Below are 21,623 nucleotides of genomic sequence, written 5' to 3'. Positions count from 1 at the left end.
TGTATAATCTTTTCCAAATTGGAATTTTTAAAAATCTAGTTAAGAATTAAAAGGAACCATCAGTATTATTATATCTCCTTTAGATCTCTTTTTATTTTCCGTAGACTTTGAATTCTTTTAGTACTAGGACATATGAAAGCACCATAACTTAAAAAGCTAAGTAATGTACTTTTATTTCGGCACATTCATGGTGTGCCCACTATGTGGCTTGGAAATGCCAATGACATAGTCTCTGCCCTCCTGTAGTTCACAGTCAATAAGAGGAGGCATTTAAATCAGTAATTATAACCCTTCAATTAAAAAGGATTTCATCAACATTAAAATTGTCTGTGAATCCAAAAGAAATGTATGATGGAAAACTACTGCAAACTTTTCCATTTACACAAAGAAACTAGACTGGGACTTAGCTAGAAAACTATCTTAAGGCCCCTTGCCATAAGAGTTCCTCAGAGATGAAGCCATCCTCATTATAAACCATTTTCAAATTTAAGCAATAAGGTGGTGCAACCGTGGCCAGGATTTGATTCTTGGTGCCTGCCCATGCAAAAAAAAAATGTAAACAATAAACTTAACCTCCCTTAGGGTGGGACTCAGGTTCAATTATATTCACTGAATTTAGATCTACAGTAGTAAGACTGTAAAAAGTTAAAAATAATCATAGCATTAGATGACATTTATTAAGCACTTACTACATGCCAGGCATTATTACTATCTTCCCCATTTTCCAAATGAAGTCCAGAGAGCTCAGCTAACTTTCCCAAGGCCACCCTGAGAGCCAGCAGCAAGTGCCCAAGCACTTGTTTGCTATATTGTACTGTCTCTCCATTACCTAACACTGGCCCTCTTTCAATATCTGTAAGTGTCAAATGCTGTCTGCTGCCCACACTCTCTGTGACCTCCACCCCCAATTCTCCATCTAGAACCTTCCAATCACAAGAAATAAGTATGGACAACCCTTAATGTTTCTTCCAACTTCTGTTACTCTATCTGCCAACAAATTACTTTGATGTTCTGTGGCAGTAACATTTATGTTCAATAACCTTTCTACAACTGATCACATCTTTGAAATCCACCAAAAATCATAAATATACTGACAAATTGTTTGTAAATACATCAATGTCCTTCCATCATGGAGAGGCACACAGTCCCTTGACAGGGATTAGTGAGACACAGGATTTGAATATTTGAGAATCCTTGGTCAATAGCAAAGAGTGACATTCCTGTATATTTCAAGACTCTAAACAGCACCAAGGCTAAGTATAGAAATAGTCTGGTTTTTGGAGGGGGTCTTGAAGAGCATTCTATCTGCCTCTTCCACACCCCTGCCTGCTCCAATGGTTGGAGACTATCGATTTCCAGCCCTTGCTGAACTTCTTCCCTCCAAGAGTTCTCCCAGAGCTCCTCTGACTGTTACTATTGTCATAAAGTATAATGTGGCATCAAACCAAGACTGATACTCTTAGACTCACTCAAAATCCCAGAAAACGTCATTGAGAATATTGTTCCTGAATGTCTCCTAGAGTTAGATATTTACACAGAGAAATTTCCCTGTCTACCCTTCACAAATCATAACCTTGTCCTATCTATTTCAGCTACTCACTGATTATGTGCAAAACTGATCTCAAAGAGCCAGCTGTTCTTTACCTCCAGTTGGCTGAAGCCAGTGGGCACATTCTTCTCTAACTACTCTTTTCCTCTCCCTCTTTTCATCAATTAAACCCATGTTCCACTGTAATCCATACCAAATTTTGAAATGTTTTATAACTACTTCCTAAAATATACTTTGAAACTTATTGCTTTTTTGTATATATATTATATTTCACAATAAAAAATGTTAAAAAAGAACCATGTTCATAAGAATCAACTAAAACACTCATTATAAATGAAGAATCAGAAACTTAAAAAGTAATTGATGGTTCATCTTTAAGAAAAGGAGTAAAATGAACATGTTGAAGAGAAAAGGTTAGCAAAAGAAAATTCTATATCTTAATAAGTTCTCTTTACCACATAGGTTATTTAAAACATATCTGAACTCAGTTGTAGAAGTAAAGTTATTCATCCCCTCATCAGGTAACACTTCTTTCCCGAAAAGTCATATGTAGATCAAATCCCATTTATCCATTTCACATTTAATAAACAGTATCTTTTTTAACAGTTTTATTCACATGCCATAAAGTCCACCTAAAGTGTACAATCAATGCCTCTTGCTATAATCACATACTTATACATTCACCACCACAATCAATATGAGAACATTCTCACTTCTTCAAAAAAAAATCCCATACCCCTAATACCCCCTATTATCGATGTTTAGCTTTGGTATAGTGCCTTCATTACAACTGATAAAAGAATACTGCAATGTTACTGTTCACTATACTTCTTAGTTTGCACCAACTGTATTTTTATCTATACACCACTGTATTATTAACACCTTGTAATAGTGCTGTACTTTTCTTCAAGTTCATGTAGGAACTTTCTTATATTTGTACAATTAACCACAGTCATTGTCCACCATAGGTTTTGCTATGTTATACAGTCCCATGTTATCTTCTCTAGATTTTCTTCTAGTAACATACATGACTCTGGCCTTCCCCTTCCAACCATACTCATACTCAGCATTGTTAATTACAGTTATAGTATTGTGCTATCATCACTCAGTATTGTGCTATCCATTTCCAAACATTTGCAATCAACCTTATTAAGCATTCTGTACACATTAGACGAATCATCTGTGCATACTCTACCCTCTTTCTAACCCCTGATAATCTATACTCAAAATATTAACTTCCAGAGGTTGTTCATTACAATCAGTTTGCATTAATGAGACCAAACAAAATTTTTCCTTTTCTGTCTGACTTATTTCACTCAATCTAATATCCTTAAAGTTCATCCTTGTTTTGTATGCATCAGGACTTCCATCATTCTTACAGCTGAATGTACACACATATTCCATCATATGTATATACCACATTTTGCTTATCCACTCATCAGCTGATGGACACTTGGGCTGTTTCCAGCTATTGGCAATCATGAATAATACCACTATAAATACCAGTGTGTAAATGTCTATTCGTGTACCTGCTTTCAGTTCTTCTGCGTATATACCTAATAATGGCATGGCTGGATCATATAGTAGTTCTATACTTAGCTTCCTGAGGAACTGCCAAATTGCCTCCCTGAGTGGTGATGCTACATTACCACTAGCAGTGAATACATGATTTTATTTTGGTTTTTTAAATAATGGTCATTCTAGTAGGTGTAAAAGGATGACTAATTGTAGTTTTGATCTGCATTTCCCTAAAAGCTAGTGATTTTGAGCATCTTTTTCATGTGTTCTTTCAGCTATTTGTATTTCCTCTTTGGAAAAATGTCTTCCACGTCTTTTGCCAATTTTTTTTGTCTTTTTATTGTTCAATTGTATATATTCTGAATATATTTCTGAATATTAAACTCATATATTCTGAATATTAAACTCTTATCAGATATGTGGTTCAAAATATTTTCTTCCATTGAGTAAGCTATCTTTTTACTTTCTTGACAAAAGCCATTTAAAGCACAAAAATATTCAATTTTGAGAAGACCCCATTTATCTATTCCTAGTTTCACTGGTTGTGCTTTGGGAGTAAGGGCTAGGAAAGCATCTGGTACCACATGATCTTTAAGATGCTTCCCTACATTTTCTTCTAAGAGTTTTATGGTTCTAGCTCTAATGTTTAGGTCATTGGTTCATTTTGAGTTAATTTTGCATAAGGTGTGAGATATGGGTCCTCTTTCATGTTCTCCAAGAACCATTTGTTGAAGATACTGTTCTGTTCCACTTGAGCAAACTTGGTCGCCTTGTCAAAAATCAACTGACCATAGATATGAGGGTCTATTTATGAACTGTAATTCTATGCCATTGGTCAATGTATCTATCCTTATGCTAGTAACATGCAGTTTTGACCATTGTAGCTTTGTAATATGCTTTAAAGTCAAGAAGTGTGAGTCCTGCAACTTCATTTTACTTTCTCAAGTTGTTTTCGATTATTTGGAGCACCTTGCCCTTCCAAATTAATTTGATGATTGGTTTTACATTTCTACAAACTAAGCTGTTGGAATCTATATAGAATTGGCATCCTAACTCTATTTAACCTTCTAATGATAGTTGCTAAGTTGGATTCTATGGCAGACCCCAGAGAATAAGATAAAGCCGATACAGCCACCTACTCTTTGGGAAATCAGACTTGTAAAAAGATAACTAGAATACAAGGTAAAAATGTTTAAATTCCATAAGGGTATTTACATAAAGTATTCTGGAAGCTAAGGTGAAGTAATAGTGTGAGGAGCACAGAGGGAATATAGGTACAGAGGCACAGAAGCTGGAATATGCTATTGTCGTTATCAGAGAGACAACATGGTTAAAGTAATCCTACTTTTTCTTAAATGCAACCCCCTGAGCTCTGCTACAGTGAACCAAAGAGTTCTCTGGCTAGTGGAAAGTTCAAGCTGTCATTCTTAGATCCACAGAGAAAACAAGCATGTAGCTGCTATAAAGGAGAGGAGAAAAAAACATCATAGAAAATTATTTTGATTCATTATATTTCAATAGAAAATATCATTTCAACCCATTGAAGAAAACCAACATGTACATATCTTGTCCAATGATAAAAATAATGTAAATAAATGTAAAGGCAATAAATATAAATGCAATAAATGTAAATTAAATTAAAATAATGTGAAATACCTAAGAACAGCATCCTAAACCTAGGAGAAAAGACAATCTTCCTTTCCTGCATTTCTCTTCTGTACCTCCCATCCTCACTATCTCCCCTAAATCTTTATTGGCTGAGTGAATAAGTAAATGAAGGAAGGAAGAAAATAATCATGCTTTAATACTGATTAAAGCACTGGAGTTTTCAAATGATTGCTTTAAAAATTAGAAATAAATCAAGATTATTCCCATGCTACTTTCATGTCAACTTCAATATGCCTTCTTGCTTAAAAAGCCTACAGCTTTTGAGTTTCTTAAAGAGATATTCTTTTTTTTCTTATGGAAGTTTAGACATAATTTACCCCTTCATTTGGATTCTTCAGATTTGCATAACACTTTAAAAACATTTGCAGGGTGCAAGGGTAGTTCAGTGGTAAAATTTTCAACTGCCATGAGGGAGACCCAGGTTTGATTCCAAGCTCATGCTCTAGCCCCCACCCAAAAAGTCAACAAATGGTGCTGAATAACAGGACAGACACATGGAAAAAGAATGAAATGTGACCCTCAGCATACAGCATACAACAAAAAACCCAACAATATGTGCACAACAAACTAGGAACAAAATGATGGTATGGGATAGTCCAGGGTGCCTTCCCCCACAGAAGCTCTGGACAATTACAAAACTGGCAGAGCCATCTTACTCAAACCCCGGAAAACAATGAAAGGATTGCATTAATGGGGTGAGTGCCGAATCAAGAAAACACAACTTTGCCAAATCAAGAAAACACAACTTTAAAAACAGTAGGAGAGTGCAGTGTGATGGTGGGCTCAGTGTCAGAAATCTCACCTTACTGGCTCTGCCCCAGTGAGTCCCTGAAAACATAAGTCAAAGTACTTTGGGGCAAAGGATTACCAACATTAAAACGTACAATCAAAGTGCTTTGGGGCAAAGGATTACACCACTAAGATATACAATAAAGCTCCCAAGGGTGTGAAGGACTATCTCCTAGGGAGTGGATGGGACATTCAAATTTCAGTAAATGGAGAAACTCGTAAGGCCACAAACCAGCAAAAGCTCAAGACAAGACACAGGCTCAGAAAAGAAAGAGAGGAACCTACACTTAACTTTAGCCTTGGAGTGATTATCTTGATAGGAGAATTAAATTCTGAAGGAGAACACCAGCTAACACAGAACCCATTTGCAAAGGTGTTTTTTGCATTGCTTTTTTTTTGTCCTTTTTAGTCCCTGGCACTCTCAGTCATATCACTTGCTGGAAACAGACATAAACAACAGAAAACTCAGGAACTAAACCCCAGAGCTGAAGGATTAAAATATTAAAATGTATAGTGTGCAACAAAATTACAAGACAAACAAAAGAAACAGGAAATGGTGGCCAATCCAACGGAATAAGATAAAAATGTAGAAACCATAAAGGAGAAAGACCAGATTTTGGACATACCAGCAAAAGACTTGGAAAAAATAACCCAGACCCAGAATATGCTCAAGGGATAAAGGGGAACATAGAGATAGAACTAAAGGATAGATTGCGGGCAAGGTGGCAGCTTACTGAGGTGTGGAATTTAGTTCATTCTCCAGAGCAGCTAGTAAATAGTCAGGAACAGTAAAGAGCAACTGCTGGGGCTACATCAGTGACCCAACACACAGTGTATGCCAGTCTGGAGAAGGTGGAAAGCCTGAGAACCCGAGATCTCACACAGAACTGTAACTACCTCAAGCTGCAGAAGCCAGTGCCCCTCCCTCACAGGCACGACAGGTGGGTTCCCCAAGAGGAAGAGAAACAGACTTTACTAATATTTACCAAAGGCTTAGCTCAACCAAGTTCCAACTGCATCATTAATTAACAAATTCTGATTACTGAAAACAGGTTTCCAGCACAGATAAACCTGGAATAAGCAATAAAGGCACTAAGAGTTTTTGCCTCGGTGGGGAGGGGGCAGGGCTCGTGGGGAAAAAATGAGGCTTTTTGAGTCGAACAGCACAAAATATTGGAAAAGGGTTGGACCCCAAGAAAAGCGGGCACACAGAGTCTGGAGATATACAGAGCCATGTACCAACATAACATAACACATAAGCTCTTGATTGACAAACCCAAGGAGCAGGGGTCTGGCTCTTAAAAGGCTTTTTTTTTTTTTTGCTTTATTTCTATTCTTTAACAGCTAGCACATTAGATAGAATGGAAGCCCACTCAGGTTCCAGCACTGTCCCAGACAAGGGTGAAATTAAGCTTGTCTGAGAGAAAAGTACTTGTCAGGTGAAAGGAGCTAACTCCCAAAGTTATTATCTTCCCCAAGAGGAAGATGGGGCTCAGTTCAAGAGGAATAAATAAAAATACTTTAATAAAATAAATAAACCAAACAGGAAGACTGGAGTTGAAGACCACAGTAACAAATTAAAAGCTGCCTAGAGAATTTCAACACAGACTGGGGCTGCCAGAATAAACAATAAATGAATTCCAAAACATTGAAATGATTATGGCTATGGAGCAGAAAAAATAAAGAATGAAAAAAGCGAACAGAGCCTATGACACGTATGATACATCATCAAGCATACCAATATATGCATTATGGGAGTCCCAGAAGGAGGAGAGTATAAAAGCATAGAAGGAACATTTCAAAGAAATAATGGTAGAAAACGTCCCAAACTTAAGAAAAGTCATGAATACACAAAATGAGAAACAAAGAATAAAACAAACAATCAAAGACATGAATATGCACATTCAAGAAGCACAACAAAACCCAAACAGGATAAACTTGAGTAGAAGCACACTTAGATAAGAGAACCATGCCTAGTCAAACTGTTGAATGCCAAGGACAAGGAGAAATTCTGAAAGATGTGAGAGCAAACCCTCAATAAAAACAACTGCCAATTTCTCACCAGAGACCATGGATACAAGAGACTGTGGGATGAAATATTTAATAAAACAATTGCTAGCCAAGATTTTCTTTTTTTGCATGGGCAGGCACTGGGAAAACCAGTAATTTTATATATGGTAACACTGCCTTACAAAAATGAGGGAGGGGGTGCAGGGGTAGTTCAATGGTAGAATTCTCACCTGCCATGTGGGAGACCTGGGTTCTATTCCTGGCCCATACATTCCCAAAACAAATAAAAATAAACCAACAAAAAATTTCAACAAATGGTGTTGCAATAACAGAATATTCACATGGAAAAAAAGATGAACTGTGACACCCACCATACAGCATACAAAAAAAGAGGGAGAATATCAAAATTTATGGTATGTGGCAAAGGCAGAGCTGAGAGGGAAATTTATTGCACTAAATGCCTATGTTAAAAAACAAGAATGAGCAAATCTTAAGGATTTGATTGTTCTCACCTGGAGAATTTAGAGAAAGAATATCAAACTATCAAAGCAAATGAAAGAAGAGAAATAATAAAGATTAAAGCAGAAATAAACAAACTGGAGAAGCAATAAAACAATACGAAGAATCAACATAACCAAAAGTTGGCTCTTTGAGAAAATCAATATAATTTATTGACACCTGGGGGTGCATGGGTGGTTGAGTGGTAGAATGCTCACCCTTCATGTGGGAGACCCAGGTTCAATTTCTGGACTGTACACCCCTAAAAAAATTTATGGACCCTTAGCTAGACTGACAAAAGAAGAGAAAGGATGCAATTAAAGAAAATCACAAATAAGAGGGAGAAAATCAAAAATAAGAAATAAGAAATAAGAAAATACCACAGATGATGAACAAATTTTAAAAATCATAAGAGAATATTAGGAATAACTATATGCTGACAAACTAGATAACTCAGATGAAATGGACACATTCTTAAAACCCATGAATTACCCATACTGACTTGAGAAGAAACAGAAGATTTCAACAAACCAATTACAAGTAAAGAGATTCACTCAGTCATCAAAAATCTTCCCACAAAGAAAAGCCCAGGACCAGCTGGATTCACAGGAGAATTCCAAAAAGAACTAACACCAATCCTGCTCAAACTCTTGCAAAAAATTAAGGAAAAAACGAACACTACCTAACTCAGTTTATGAAGCTAACATCACCCTAATCCCAAAATTGGATAAAGATGTTACAAGAAAGGAAAACAGACTGATCTACCTAATGAACATACATGCAAAAATTCTTTACAAAATACTAACAAATTGAATCTGATGACACGTTAAAAGATTCATACATCATGACCAAGTGGGGTTTAGGCCAGGAATACAAGGGTGGTTCAACATAAGAAAATCAATCTATGTAATACAGCACATTAACAAATCAAAAGGGAAAAATCCCATGATCATAGCAATTGATGTTGAAAAAGCATTTGACAAAATCCAGCATCCTTTCCTGATAAAAATTAAGGAAACTTTCCCAATGTCATGAAGGGCATATATGAAAAGCCCATAGCCAGCCTTATACTTACAGTGAGAAATTGAAAGCCTTTCCCCTAAGATCAAGAATGAGACAAGGATGCCACTGTCACCAATATTATTCAACATTGTATTAGACGTCCTAGCTGGAGTGATTAAAGGAAAAAGAAATAAAAGTCATCCAAATAAAAAAAGAAAAAATAAAACTTTCATTATTTGCAGATGGCATTATCCTATACTTAGAAAACCCTGAGAAATCTACATTAGTCTACATCAAGTAGCTTATCAAAGCTACTTGAGCTAATAAACAAATTCATCAAAGTGGCAGGATAGAAAATTAATGTACAAAAATCAGTAACATTTCTACACACAAGCAATTGTGCTATAATTGTCTGAGGAGACAATTAAGGAAATAAATTCCATTCAAAATAGCAACCAGAAGAATCAGGTATCTAAGAATAAGCCTAATCAGGGATGTCAAGGATTTATACATAGAAAATTACCAAAAAATTGCTAAAAGAAATAAAAAATGACTTAAATACATAGAAAGGCATTCCATGCTCATGGAAAGGAAGGTTGAATGCTGTTAAGATGTCAGTTCTACTCAAACTGGTGTACAGATTCAAAGCAATACCAATCAAAATCCCAACAACCTACTTTGAAGACTTGGAAAAGCTGGTTATCAAATTTATATGGAACGGAAAGAGACTGTGAATAGCCGAAGTAAAAAAGAAAAGCAAAGTGGAAGGACTATCACTTCTTGACTACAAAGCCACAGTGGTCAAAAGAGCATGCTACTGGCACAAAGATAGACATTTCAACCAATGGAGTAGAATGAAGAATGCAGAGGTAGACCACCAAATTTATGGCCATTTGATCTTTGATAAGGCCCCCAAATCCACTGAATTGGGACAGAATAGTCTTTAAAATAAATGGGCATGGAAGGATTGGATATCAATAGCCAAAACAGGATCACTACTTTACACCCTATAAAAAAATTAATTCAAAACTGATTAAAGAGGGCGGGCCGCGGTGGCTCAGCGGGCAAGAGTGCTTGCCTGCCGTGCCGGAGGACCCCGGTTCGATTCCCGGCCCCAGCCCATGTAAAAAAAAAACAAACAAAACAAACAAAAAATAATAAAATTTAAAAAAAAAAAAAAAAAAAAAAAAACTGATTAAAGACCTAAATGTAAGAGTCAGTACTATAAAAGTTCAGGGGGTGGGGGTGCAAGGGTAGACTTCTCACCTGCCATGCAGGAGACCCAGATTCGATTTCCAGCCCGTGCACCTCCCCCCTCCAAAAAATTCAACTGCAATAATGGGATAGTCACATGGAAAAAGAATGAAATGTGATACCCTCCCCCCAATACAGCATACAAAAAAAAAGTTCTAGAAGAAAATGCAGGGAATACAAGATCTAGTAATAGTAAAAGCTTCTTAACTTTGTACCCAAAGCACAAACAGCAAAAGAGAAAATAGACAAATGGGAACTCTTTAAGATCAAAAGCCTCTGTGCCTTAAAAGAATTTGTTAAAAAGATGAGGAGACAGCCAACTCAACAGGAGAAAAATTTGGAAACCACATACCAGATAAAGGCTTTACATCCCATGTACATAAAGAAATTATACAGCTCAACCACAAAAGAACAAACAACCTAATTATAAAATAGGCAGAGTATATGAATAGACATTTTTCAGAAGAGCAAATACAGATGGCTAAAAAGCACATGAAGAGATGTTCATTTTCATTAGCTATAAGGGAAATGCAAATTAAGATGATAATGAGATATCACCTCACACCTATAAGAATGGCTTCTATTAAGCAAACACAACTTCAAATGTTGGAGAGAATATGGAGAAATAGGAATGCTTATTCACTGTTGGTGGGAATATATAATGGTGCAGCCGCTGTGGAAGTCAGTTTGGTGATTTCTCAGAAAGCCAAATATTGAGTTGCACTATGACCCACAATACCAATACTCAGTATACCCAGAAAAGCTGAGGGCAGTGACACAAACAGACATTTGCACACCGATGTTCATAGCAACGCTATTCACAATTGCCAAAAGATGGAAACAATTCAAGTGCCTATCAACAGATGAAAAGATAAACAAAACGTGGTATATACATATGGTGGAGTATTATGTAGCAGCAAGATGAAATGATGTCCAGAAACATATGACACCATGGATGAACCCTGAAGATATAATGAGAGTGAAATAAGTCAGTCACAAAAGGACAGATATGATTTTTTTATTATTACTCTGGTAAAGGTAATCTCAGAGGTTACACTGTAGAATGACAGCAGACCTAGAGGTACACAAAAGCTAGAGATGGAAGAAAGGTTACTTACCCAAAAAGGTTGAAACTAAGTGCAAGGGAACAGATAGATGTGACAATAACTTATTAGCAGGTTTATAAGTAACATTGCCACATTGAAGGTAAATATGATTGAAGGGGAATGTGTAGTGCCATATATTCCAATGATCAAATTTACAATTATAAATAAGTTCTCACATGAACTATTTCAATGGTTCGATAGTGGGCAAAGAGTCAATGGTAGAGGGATCTAGGGGGATATTAAAAATGCATTATATGCCCAATGGGTATACAGGAGAACATCAACAGTACTACAGCACTACCAGGGGCAAGTAACTGGGGGGCGGAGGGACAAGTGATAAGGGGTAGTTCTGATTTAATAGTTGGTGATGTTGTTTGTTGGTTTTTTTTTTCATTATGGACCAATGAAAATTGTCTAAAATTGATAGTGCTGCTGATTGTAGAACCAAACAAAGATACTTTAAGACATGGTTTGTTTATTTTGAATGTTATCCATGATGCCCAATAGATGGAGGGAGCCAAAGGATACAGTGACTGTGAAGTACAATGGTGAATGGTGACACACTTATATGAGGGAATATGGTTAGCTACAAAAAGCAGGGCTGTTCAGGGGCACACGACGAACTGAATAAGCCTTGGGGATAATGGGATGTGCAGAATGGGCCAGAAATAAAAGAACAAATATGGTAAAGTCTCCCTCAGAAAATACTTATAAAAAAAATGAAAGTTTGGATTGTGGGCCCTTATAGCAGCCACATTTGGAATGAAGTTGTAGATGTACTTCTGTATTCTGAGACACTGAACTGTGTATGTATCAGCTGGTATTTCTCTGGAACTCTTATAGTTCTGTGACACCTGGGTCCCAGTAAAGGCATGTTGCAGACCTGAAAGTTAGCATAGCATAATAGTTGAAAGTTAGCAAAGCATAATAGTTGAAGAAACCGAGAAAGATATCAGGTTTCAATTAGAGTTTAAAATGAAGTCAATCGGTCTGGGTTTCAAGTAAGTTAGAATGCAGGGTAAAAGATGATAGTGTATGTACTCAAAACCTTCAGCTTCTGTATGAAATCAAAGGCAGAGAGGTTTATTATATCTAGAAACCTAAATTTTCTGTAACAATAGTTGAATCAGTCTTTCTGGAGAGTTCATTTTGACAGCCCGGACTCCTGGAGTCCAGAATGGTAATGAGACCTTGAAATTCTCTATAGCTTGGTGTAGTGCCAGGATACATCTCAGACTTTGGTGGGATGATAAAAAGTAGTGGTAGAGTCCCTTGAAGATCTGAAGGGGAAAATACATAGAGAACTATTAAACTCTCCCATCTGGGAACCCCCTGGAAACCTCCCAATCATTGGGGACTCCCAAGAAAATAGGCCAAGCCCTGGATTTTGAGGTTTGTTCTTATGAAACTTATTTCTGTAGGGGAGAAGCTAAGACTACCCATAATGAGGCCTAAGAATTGGTCCAGGAAGCCTCTTTGTTGTTCAGATGTGGGCTCTCTCTAAGCCCAATTCTGCAAGGAAAATCATTGTTCTCCCTGCTAAGTGCTACAAGCCATTCAAGGGTGAAGATATCCTGACAACGTGGGGTGTGGTTCCCAGGAATGAGTCTGGCCCTGACACCATGGGATTGACAATGCCTTCCTGATCAAAAGAAGGAAAAGAAGTGTGGTGAAGTGGGGCATCAGTGGCCAGGAGAGATGGAGTGGAGTCGAGGGGTTGCTCTGGAGGCTGCTCTTGTGCAGGCTTCAGTTGGATGGTGCTGGTTGCCATGGTTTGTTGGACCCCAATCAACATCACTCCTCTTGACTCTTAAGAACACTTAGAGCTCAAACTGAGACCCTAAAAAGGTTTCATGCACTACGTTTGCCTTCCTGGAACATATAATTGCCAGAGTGTTCTTAGGTCAGATAAATCCTGAAACCCAGAGGGACCAGTCTCTCCAGGATTATCAGTTGATTACATCCCATCCTTTAGTGTGGACATCCCTTCGCAGAATGAAAAAGTCAGAACGAGCATTCCCCAAGGGTCCCTATAGATTGAGAGGGGGATTAAGGGAGAAGGAGGATGTATAACAGAGAAAATGGGATTTAGCAAACAAGTATTGCTGCTGAATCACTATATTAATATTCCTTTTAGCCTCCAGTGTTTTGAAGCAGCTAGAAGGAAAAATCTGAGATGATGGAATGGTAACCGATGACAAACTCTGGGATCTGTTTTGTAGCTACATGTTAAAGTGTGCTTTGAAAATTACTGCTTTTATCTTTCTTTGCTTTGTGTGTGTGTGTGTGTGTATCATATTATGAAATAAAAACTGTTCAAGAAATGAGGGAATGATTATGACATTCTCAGATGAACATAAACCAAGGGAGTTCACCACCACTAGACCTACCCTACAAGCAATGCTAAAGGAAGTTCTTCAGACAGGAAGGAAAAAACGCTATAGACTGGTAAAGCAACATGAAAGAATAAACATCTCTGGTAAATGTAACCACAAGCATAATTATAATTGCTACTACGACTGTATGGTATTTTGGGGCATGCAACTCCATGTTTTACTTCAAAGGTTTTAAAATGCAAATGCTCAAAAAGTAATGAAAAACTTTGGTTTTGGACAATGTATAAAGATTTTACTTGTAATAAGTACAACAAAAACGTGGGGGATAGAGGGGTATAGGAACTGTGTTTGTGTATGGTACTGAAGCTAAGGTGTTATAAATAAAATGTGATTATTACAGATTTAGGATGTCAAATTTAAGCCCCATAGTTTAATGAACTATCTAAAATATATGGAGAAGGAAATAAGAAGGGGCTCAAAATGGTACGCTACAAAACAAAAAGCAAATCAATACAAAAGTAGGCATTAATGGATGAACTGAGGGACAAAAATGCATAAGACTTACAAATAGCAAGGTGCAGAAGAAAATTCTGCATTATCAGTAGTTACTTTAAGTGAATTAAATGCTCCAGTCAAAAGGCAGATACTGGCAGAATGGGGAAAAAAGCATGACCCCACAATATTCTGTTCACAAGAGACTCATCATAAATTCAAACACATTAGTAGGTTGAAACTGAAAGGACAGAAAAATATACCATGCAAATAGTAAACAAAAGAGACCCGATTTGCTACATTGACATCAGATAAAATAGGCATTTTTTATCAGATAAAATAGATAAAAAATGAGATTAGAAATGTTACAAGGGGCAAAGAAGGTCACTATAAACTGATGAAGGGATCAATTCAATAAGAAAGTCGCAAAACATATGAAGCAAGTATAGTCAGATATGAAGGAAGAAATGGATGGTTCTACATTAATATCAGGAGACTTCGATATACCACTTTCAATAATGGATAAAACATCTAGACTGAAGATCAATAAGGAAATAGAAGACATGAACAATACCATAAACCAACTAGACCACCAGATATATACAGAACACTTCAGCCACCAGCAGAAGAATACACATTTTACTCCAATGCACACAGGTCATTCTCCAGGTAGACCATATATGTTAGGTCACAAAGCAGCTCTCAACAATCAAAAAATATGAAATCCATATTATTTTGTTAAATGCTGCCAGAACGCAATGGAACTGCTTTTAAAAAGGGAATTTATTATGTTACAAATTTACAGTTCTAAAGTCATGAAAATACCCTAATAAAGACACAAACAAGAGGTTGCCTTCACTCAGGAAAGGCTGATGCCATCCAGAACACCTCTGTAAGCTGGGAAGACATGTGGCTGACATTTGCTCGTCCCTTATTCCCGGGCTCTGTTGCTTTTAGCCTATGTTCCTGTGGGGGGTTCATCACTGTGCTTCTCTGGGGCTGGCTTTCATTGCTTAGCTTTGCTTGGCTTTCTCCAAGTTCTGGCTTGCTTACCATCCCATGGCGATATCTGCTGGGCTCCAAGCATCTCCAAACATGCATGTCTCTGTTCTCCAAGTGTCAGCTCTGCTCTGTGCTCTCTCAAAAATGTTTCCTCTTTTAAAGGATTCCTGGAATAGGTGTAGTCACATCTCCATCTAATCAAAGGTCACACTCACAATTGGGCATGCCAATCTCCGTGGAGATAATCTAATAAAAATTTGTGCCTTACAATATTGAATTAAGATTAAAAGAAACAGCTGCCCCCACAATAGTAATTAAGATTAAAAGAAACAGCTGCCCCCACAATAGTATCAGGATTGAAACCTGGTTTTTCTGGGGTACATAATAGCTTCAAACTGGCATAAAATTGTATCATATATCTTCTCTGACCAAAAATAAAATGAAGACAGAAATAAAAACAGAGGGACTGGAAAATTCACAAATATGCAGAAATGAAATGACACACTCAAGCAATCAGTGTATCAAAGAAGAAACACAAGGAGAATTAGGAAATATCTTGAGATGATTGAAAATGAAAACACAACATACCAAAACCTATGGGATGCAGGAAACACAGTGCTGAGAGGGACTTTATTTATAAAGAGCTATATATTTATATAGCTCTAAATGCATATATTAAAAGAGAAGAATGATCTGAAATCAGAAACCTAACCTCACAAATGGAGAACTGAGAAAAGGGAGCACAAATTAAACCCAAAGCAAGCAGAAGGAAGGACATGGCAAAAATTAGAGTGAAGATAAATAAATTAGAGGAAAAAAAAGAGTAGAGAGAATCAATGAAATACAAAATTGATTCTTTGAAGCAATCAATAAAATCAGCAAATCTTTAGCTAGAACAACAATTTAAAAACACAGGACAGAAATCACTAAAATCAGAAATGAACATGGGAATATTGCTACCAACATCACAGAAGTAAAAAGGATTATGAGGATGCTATGAACAACTGTATGCCAACCAAATTAGATAAACTAGGTGAAATGGACACATTCCTAGAAACACAATCTACCTATACTAACTCAAGAAAAAACAGAAGATTTCAATGGACCAATAACAAATAGAAATTGAATCAGTAATCAAAGACCTCCCCCCCAAAAAAAACTCAGCATCAGATGGCTTCACTAATGACTTTTACAAAATTTTCCAAGAAAGTCCTGCTCAAACTCTTCCAAAACATTGACAAGGAGGCCAACATTACCCTCATACCAAAGCCAGAAAGGAAAATTACACACCAATATTCCTAATGAATATAGATTCAAAAATTCTCAAAAAAATATTAGTAAACTGAATCTAACAGCACATTAAAATAATTGCACAGCATAATGTAGTGGTGTTTATCCCAGATATGCAAGGGTGGTTCAACATAAGAAAATTAATTAATGCAATTCACATTAACAGAATGAAGGTTAAAAAAAAAACACACGGCCATCTCAATTGATGTGGAAAAGGCATTTGACAAAACCCAGCATTCTTTCTAGATAAAAACACCTTAAAAAACTAAGAACAGAAGGAAACTTCCTCAATTCAATAAAGGGCATATGTGAAAAACCCACAGCTAACATCAGAATCAAAGGTGAAGGACTGAAAGCATTCTCTCGAAGATCAGAAATAAGACAAGGATTCCCACTGTCACTGCTGTTACTCAACATTGTTCTGGGAGCTCTAGCCAGAGCATTTAAGCAAGAAAAAGAAATAAAAGGCAAGGAGTAAAATATTCCATATTGTAAATGACGTCATCCTAATACATAGAAAAGCTTGAAAAATCCACAATAAAGTTCCTAGAGCAAATAAACAAATTCAGCAAAGTGGTGGAGTATAAGATTAAGGCACACACACACAAAAAAACGATAGTGTTTCTGTACACTGGTAACGAACACTCTGAAGAGATAATCAAGAACAAAATATTATTTACAGTAGCAACTATAAGAATCAGACATCTAGGAAGATAATTAATCAAGGATTTAAAGGGCTTGTATATAGAAAAGTACAAAATATCACTAAAAGTAATAAAAAATCTAAATAAATTGAAAGATATTCCATGTTCGTAGATTGAAAGACAAATATCGTTAAGATGTCAATTCTACCCAAAGCAATGGACACATTCACTGCAATCCTAGTCAAAATTTGAAAAGCCTTCTCTGTGGAAATGCAACAACCAATAATCAAATTTGTAAGTATATATAATCTTTTTTTTTTTTTTGGTGCATGGGCCAGGAATTGAACTTGGGTCTCCCACATGGTAGGCAAGCATTCTACCACTGAACCACCCATGCACCCTTATATATATATATGGAAGAGTAAGGGGCTCTGAATAATCTAAATCTTCTTGAAAAAGAAGAATAAAGTCGGAGGACTCACACTTTCTGATTTTTTCAAACGTATTACAAAGCAACAGTAATCAAAACAGCATGGCACTTATTGGCACAAGAACAAACATAAAGACCAATGGAACTGCACTGTGATTTCAGCAATAAACTCTCACATATATGGCCAACTGATTTATTATTTTTTTAATTTTTTCTAATTGATTTTTGAGTTTAACAAATGGTGTTAAAAACTGGATATATTCCAATGAAAAGAATTAAGATGGACCCTTATCTCACACTATATACAATAATTAACTCAAAATGGATGAAAGAGCTATATGTAAGAACCAAAACAAGAAAACACTGAGGAGAAAGTACTGGGAAGCACCTTTTGGATCTTGTATTAGGCAATGGTTTCTGAGGCTTTACATCAAAAGCACGAACAAAAAGAAAAATGAAGATCAACTGGACTTTATCAAAAATTTAAAATACTGTGCATCAGAAGACTTCATCATTAAAGTAAAAAGTCAACCTACAACTGGGAGAAAATATCTGGAAACCACTTATCTGATAAAGGTTTGCTATCCAGAATACATAAAGAAATTCTACAACTCAACCATAAAAAAGCAAACAATCCAATTTAAATCTGAGCAAAACACCTGAATAGATATTTCTCCAAAGAGATATACAAATGGTCAGTAAGTACATGAAAAGATGTGCAATCATTAGCCATTAAGGAACTGCAAATCAAAAGTATAGGGAGGTACCATTTCATACCGACTAGAAGGGCTACTATTAAAAAAAAAAACAAAAACAGAAAATATGAGTTAGAGAGACAGGACATGGAGAACCAGGAACACTCCTTCATTGTTGGTGGGAATATAAAATGATGCAGCTACCGTGGAAAACAGCTTGGCAGTTCCTCAGTAAGTTCAGTATAGAGTTAACATATGACTTAGCAATCTCTCTTCTAGGTATATACCCTAAAGAATTGAAAATGGAGACTCGAGATATTTGCACACTATTGTTCATAGCAGTATTATTCACAACTGCCAAAAGATGGAAGCAATCCAAGCGTCCATAAACAGATAAACAGCTAAACAGCCAAACAAAATATGGTATATACATAAAATAGAGCATTATTTATCCATCAAAAGAATAAGTTATGATACTTATGACAACATGGATGAATCTTGAAGACACCATATTGAATGAAATGAGCCAGGCACAAAAGGAAAAAAGAACTGCATGATCTTACTGATATGAAATAAACTATGAAATTCATAGAGTCAAAAACTAGAATGCAGGTTACAAGAGGCCAGGATGGAAGTAAGGAATGGGGAATTAATGCTTAATTGGTACAGTGTTTCTATTTGGAGTGATAGAAAAGTTTGGGTAATGGATGGTGGTAAGGGTAACACAACATTCTGAATGCAATTACACCACTGTAATTACATTTGACCACATATATTTGAATATGTCAAAGGGGGAAATTTTAGGTTGCATATATATAGTTACTAGAATAAAAATAATTTAAAAACATAACAGTGTACATCACAAACAGTGAACCTTAATGTAAACTCTGTAAGGTACATCCACAGCCTTCTTGTACTTACGAATACTAACCAGCACTTCAGCAGTGTGCTTATGGGCCATTTTAAACAGTAATATCACATTAACACACACACAAAAGGCACAAAAATGCAATGAAATGAAAACATATGTCAATAAATATACCAGGAAAAGAACTCTTGTTGACAATCTGATAGCTGTAACAAGAAGGGAGGGCACTGCTTTGATTAAGCTCAGCTGGGAACACATGTGTGTTGGGTGACTCAAACTTTTCCTTGTTCCATGGATGTCTTGGAATTTATGAGAAAACATCACAAATGTTGATTTTTTTAACTTTTATTAATAAAAACAATCAACACACAATATGAACACTCTTTTTTTTCTTTTTTCATCACATAGTTGTATATTCATCATCATGATCATTTCTTAGAACATTTGCAACAATTCAGAAAAAGAAATAAAAAGAAAACAGAAAAAATTTATACATACCATACCCCTTACACCTCCTTTTCATTGATCACTAGCATTTCAAACTAAATTTATTTTAACATTTGTTCCCCTATTATCTATTTTTATTCCATATGTTCTACTCCTCTGTTAACAAGGTAGATAAAAGGAGCATCAGACACAAGGTTTTCACAATCACACAGTCACATTGCAAAAGCTATATCATTATACAATCATCTTCAAGAAACACGGTACTGGAACACAGCTCTACATTTTCAGGCAGTTCCCTCTAGCCTCTCTGTTATGCCTTAACTAAAAAAGGTGATATCTATTTAAAGTGTAAGAATAACCTCCAGGATAACCTCTGAACTCTGTTTGGAATCTCTCAGCCATTGACACTTTATTTTGTCTCATTTCTCTCTTTCCCCCTTTCGGTCGAGAAGGTTTTCTCAATCCCTTGGTGCTGAGTCTCAGCTCATTCTAGGATTTCTGTCCCATGTTGCTAGGACAGTCCACACCCCTGGGAGTCATGTCCCATGTACACAAGGGTAAGGCAGTGAGTTTGCTTGTTGTGTTGGCTGGAAACAGAGGCCTCATCTGAGTAACAAAAGAGACTCTCTTGGGGGTGACTCTTAGGCCTAATTTTAAGTAGGCTTGACCTATCCTTTGCGGGGTTAAGTTTCATATGAAAAAACCCCAAGATTTAGGACTCAGTCTATTGCTTTGGTTGTCCCCACTGCCTGTGAGAATATCAAGAATTCTCCACTTGGGGAAGCTGAATTTTCCCTGTGTCTCACCATTCCCCCAAGGGGCCTTTGCAAATACTTTTTTGACAAATGTTGATTTTGAGTTTCATATAAATGTCAGCTAGTAAAAAATTTGACAATACAGAATATGCAAATGAGGATCACCTGTGTTTGGGTATATCAGAAATTATAGAAATTAAATGTTATTATAGTCACTCAGCAAATACAAACACTTTATAAAAATCACCAAGAAACACCACAGGTATATAAGTAAGAAGCTTATGTTAAATTTGAAGTATTTACCAGCTCAAAAGATTAATATTTGGTATTAAATTATCCAGTCTGGATCTACCATATATGCAATACAAACAGATGCTTATTTTTAAAATAACATATCAAACAGAATTTTGATCATATTCATTGAAAAGAAAACTCACTGCAACTTGATGCAAAGAATTTCATTATTTTGCAGAAAATGAAAATTGTTTTATACTGGTTCTTTAAAGAGAAGTTAATTTTAAAACCATAGGCGAACTCATATTTCTACAGGGGAAAGGAATGGGTTCTCAGAAACATGGTACTGGATTTGGCCCATGACCCAAATGGCTCAACAAACAATTCTGCAGAAAGCAAAAAAATCAAAGAACATATTCTGAAACTCTTTTCTTTAACTCTTCACTGAAGCAATACTACTGTCCAAACTTTTTTTTGAAAGAAAGGGGACTCTATTCAGCACAGGTGTTATACTGAGCATCAAACCCCCTCTCAGAGAAGAACTCAGTTATCAAAGTCTACCTGCAATTCACTCAGTGAAGAGGGAGAGGGGGAGAGATCTCTGGCAAATGTCATTCATTATCTGCAGAAGAGAAAGTGCTTAAGCCTAGAAGTCAGTTTCTGAACTTTTGTTTGATGGTGTACCACAGGTCTCTTAGGCTCTGTTCTCTTTTTTTTTCATTTTTTATTCTTTCTGTTCCACAGCCTGAATCATTTCAACTGTCTTGTCTTGGCATTCACTTATTCTTCCTTCTGACACTCCAATCTGCATTGAAACTCTCCAGGGAGCTTTTCATTTCAGTTATTGTAGTCTTTAACTCCAGTATTCCTGTTTGATTTATTTTTAAGATTTCTATCTCTTTTTTGATTGAGAAGCTAAATCTGGACTCACAGATGCTTAGAGAGGGAGTCACTGGAATCAGAAGCTGGAAGCAATGGAACCAGGAACAAGGACCAGCAGATGCCAGCCATGTGCCTTCCCACATGACCGGAAACC

At 36.4% G+C, this 21,623-nt stretch overlaps 1 protein-coding gene and 1 non-coding gene across 5 annotated transcripts in view; both read right to left on the bottom strand.

The window, feature by feature from the left end:
* Window positions 1-21,623, bottom strand: part of PASD1 (PAS domain containing repressor 1) — a 140,514-nt gene that overhangs the window by 99,402 nt on the left and 19,489 nt on the right. The gene's annotated exons all lie outside the window — the stretch shown is intronic.
* On the bottom strand, window positions 17,485-17,555 carry TRNAG-ACC (transfer RNA glycine (anticodon ACC)). The gene has a single exon. It is a non-coding gene; the product is annotated as a tRNA-Gly (tRNA).

This window comes from Tamandua tetradactyla, chromosome X (assembly GCF_023851605.1).
Source record: "Tamandua tetradactyla isolate mTamTet1 chromosome X, mTamTet1.pri, whole genome shotgun sequence".
In the NCBI taxonomy this organism is placed as follows: Eukaryota; Metazoa; Chordata; class Mammalia; order Pilosa; family Myrmecophagidae; genus Tamandua; species Tamandua tetradactyla.
This window is presented reverse-complemented; position numbering and strand designations above follow the sequence as displayed.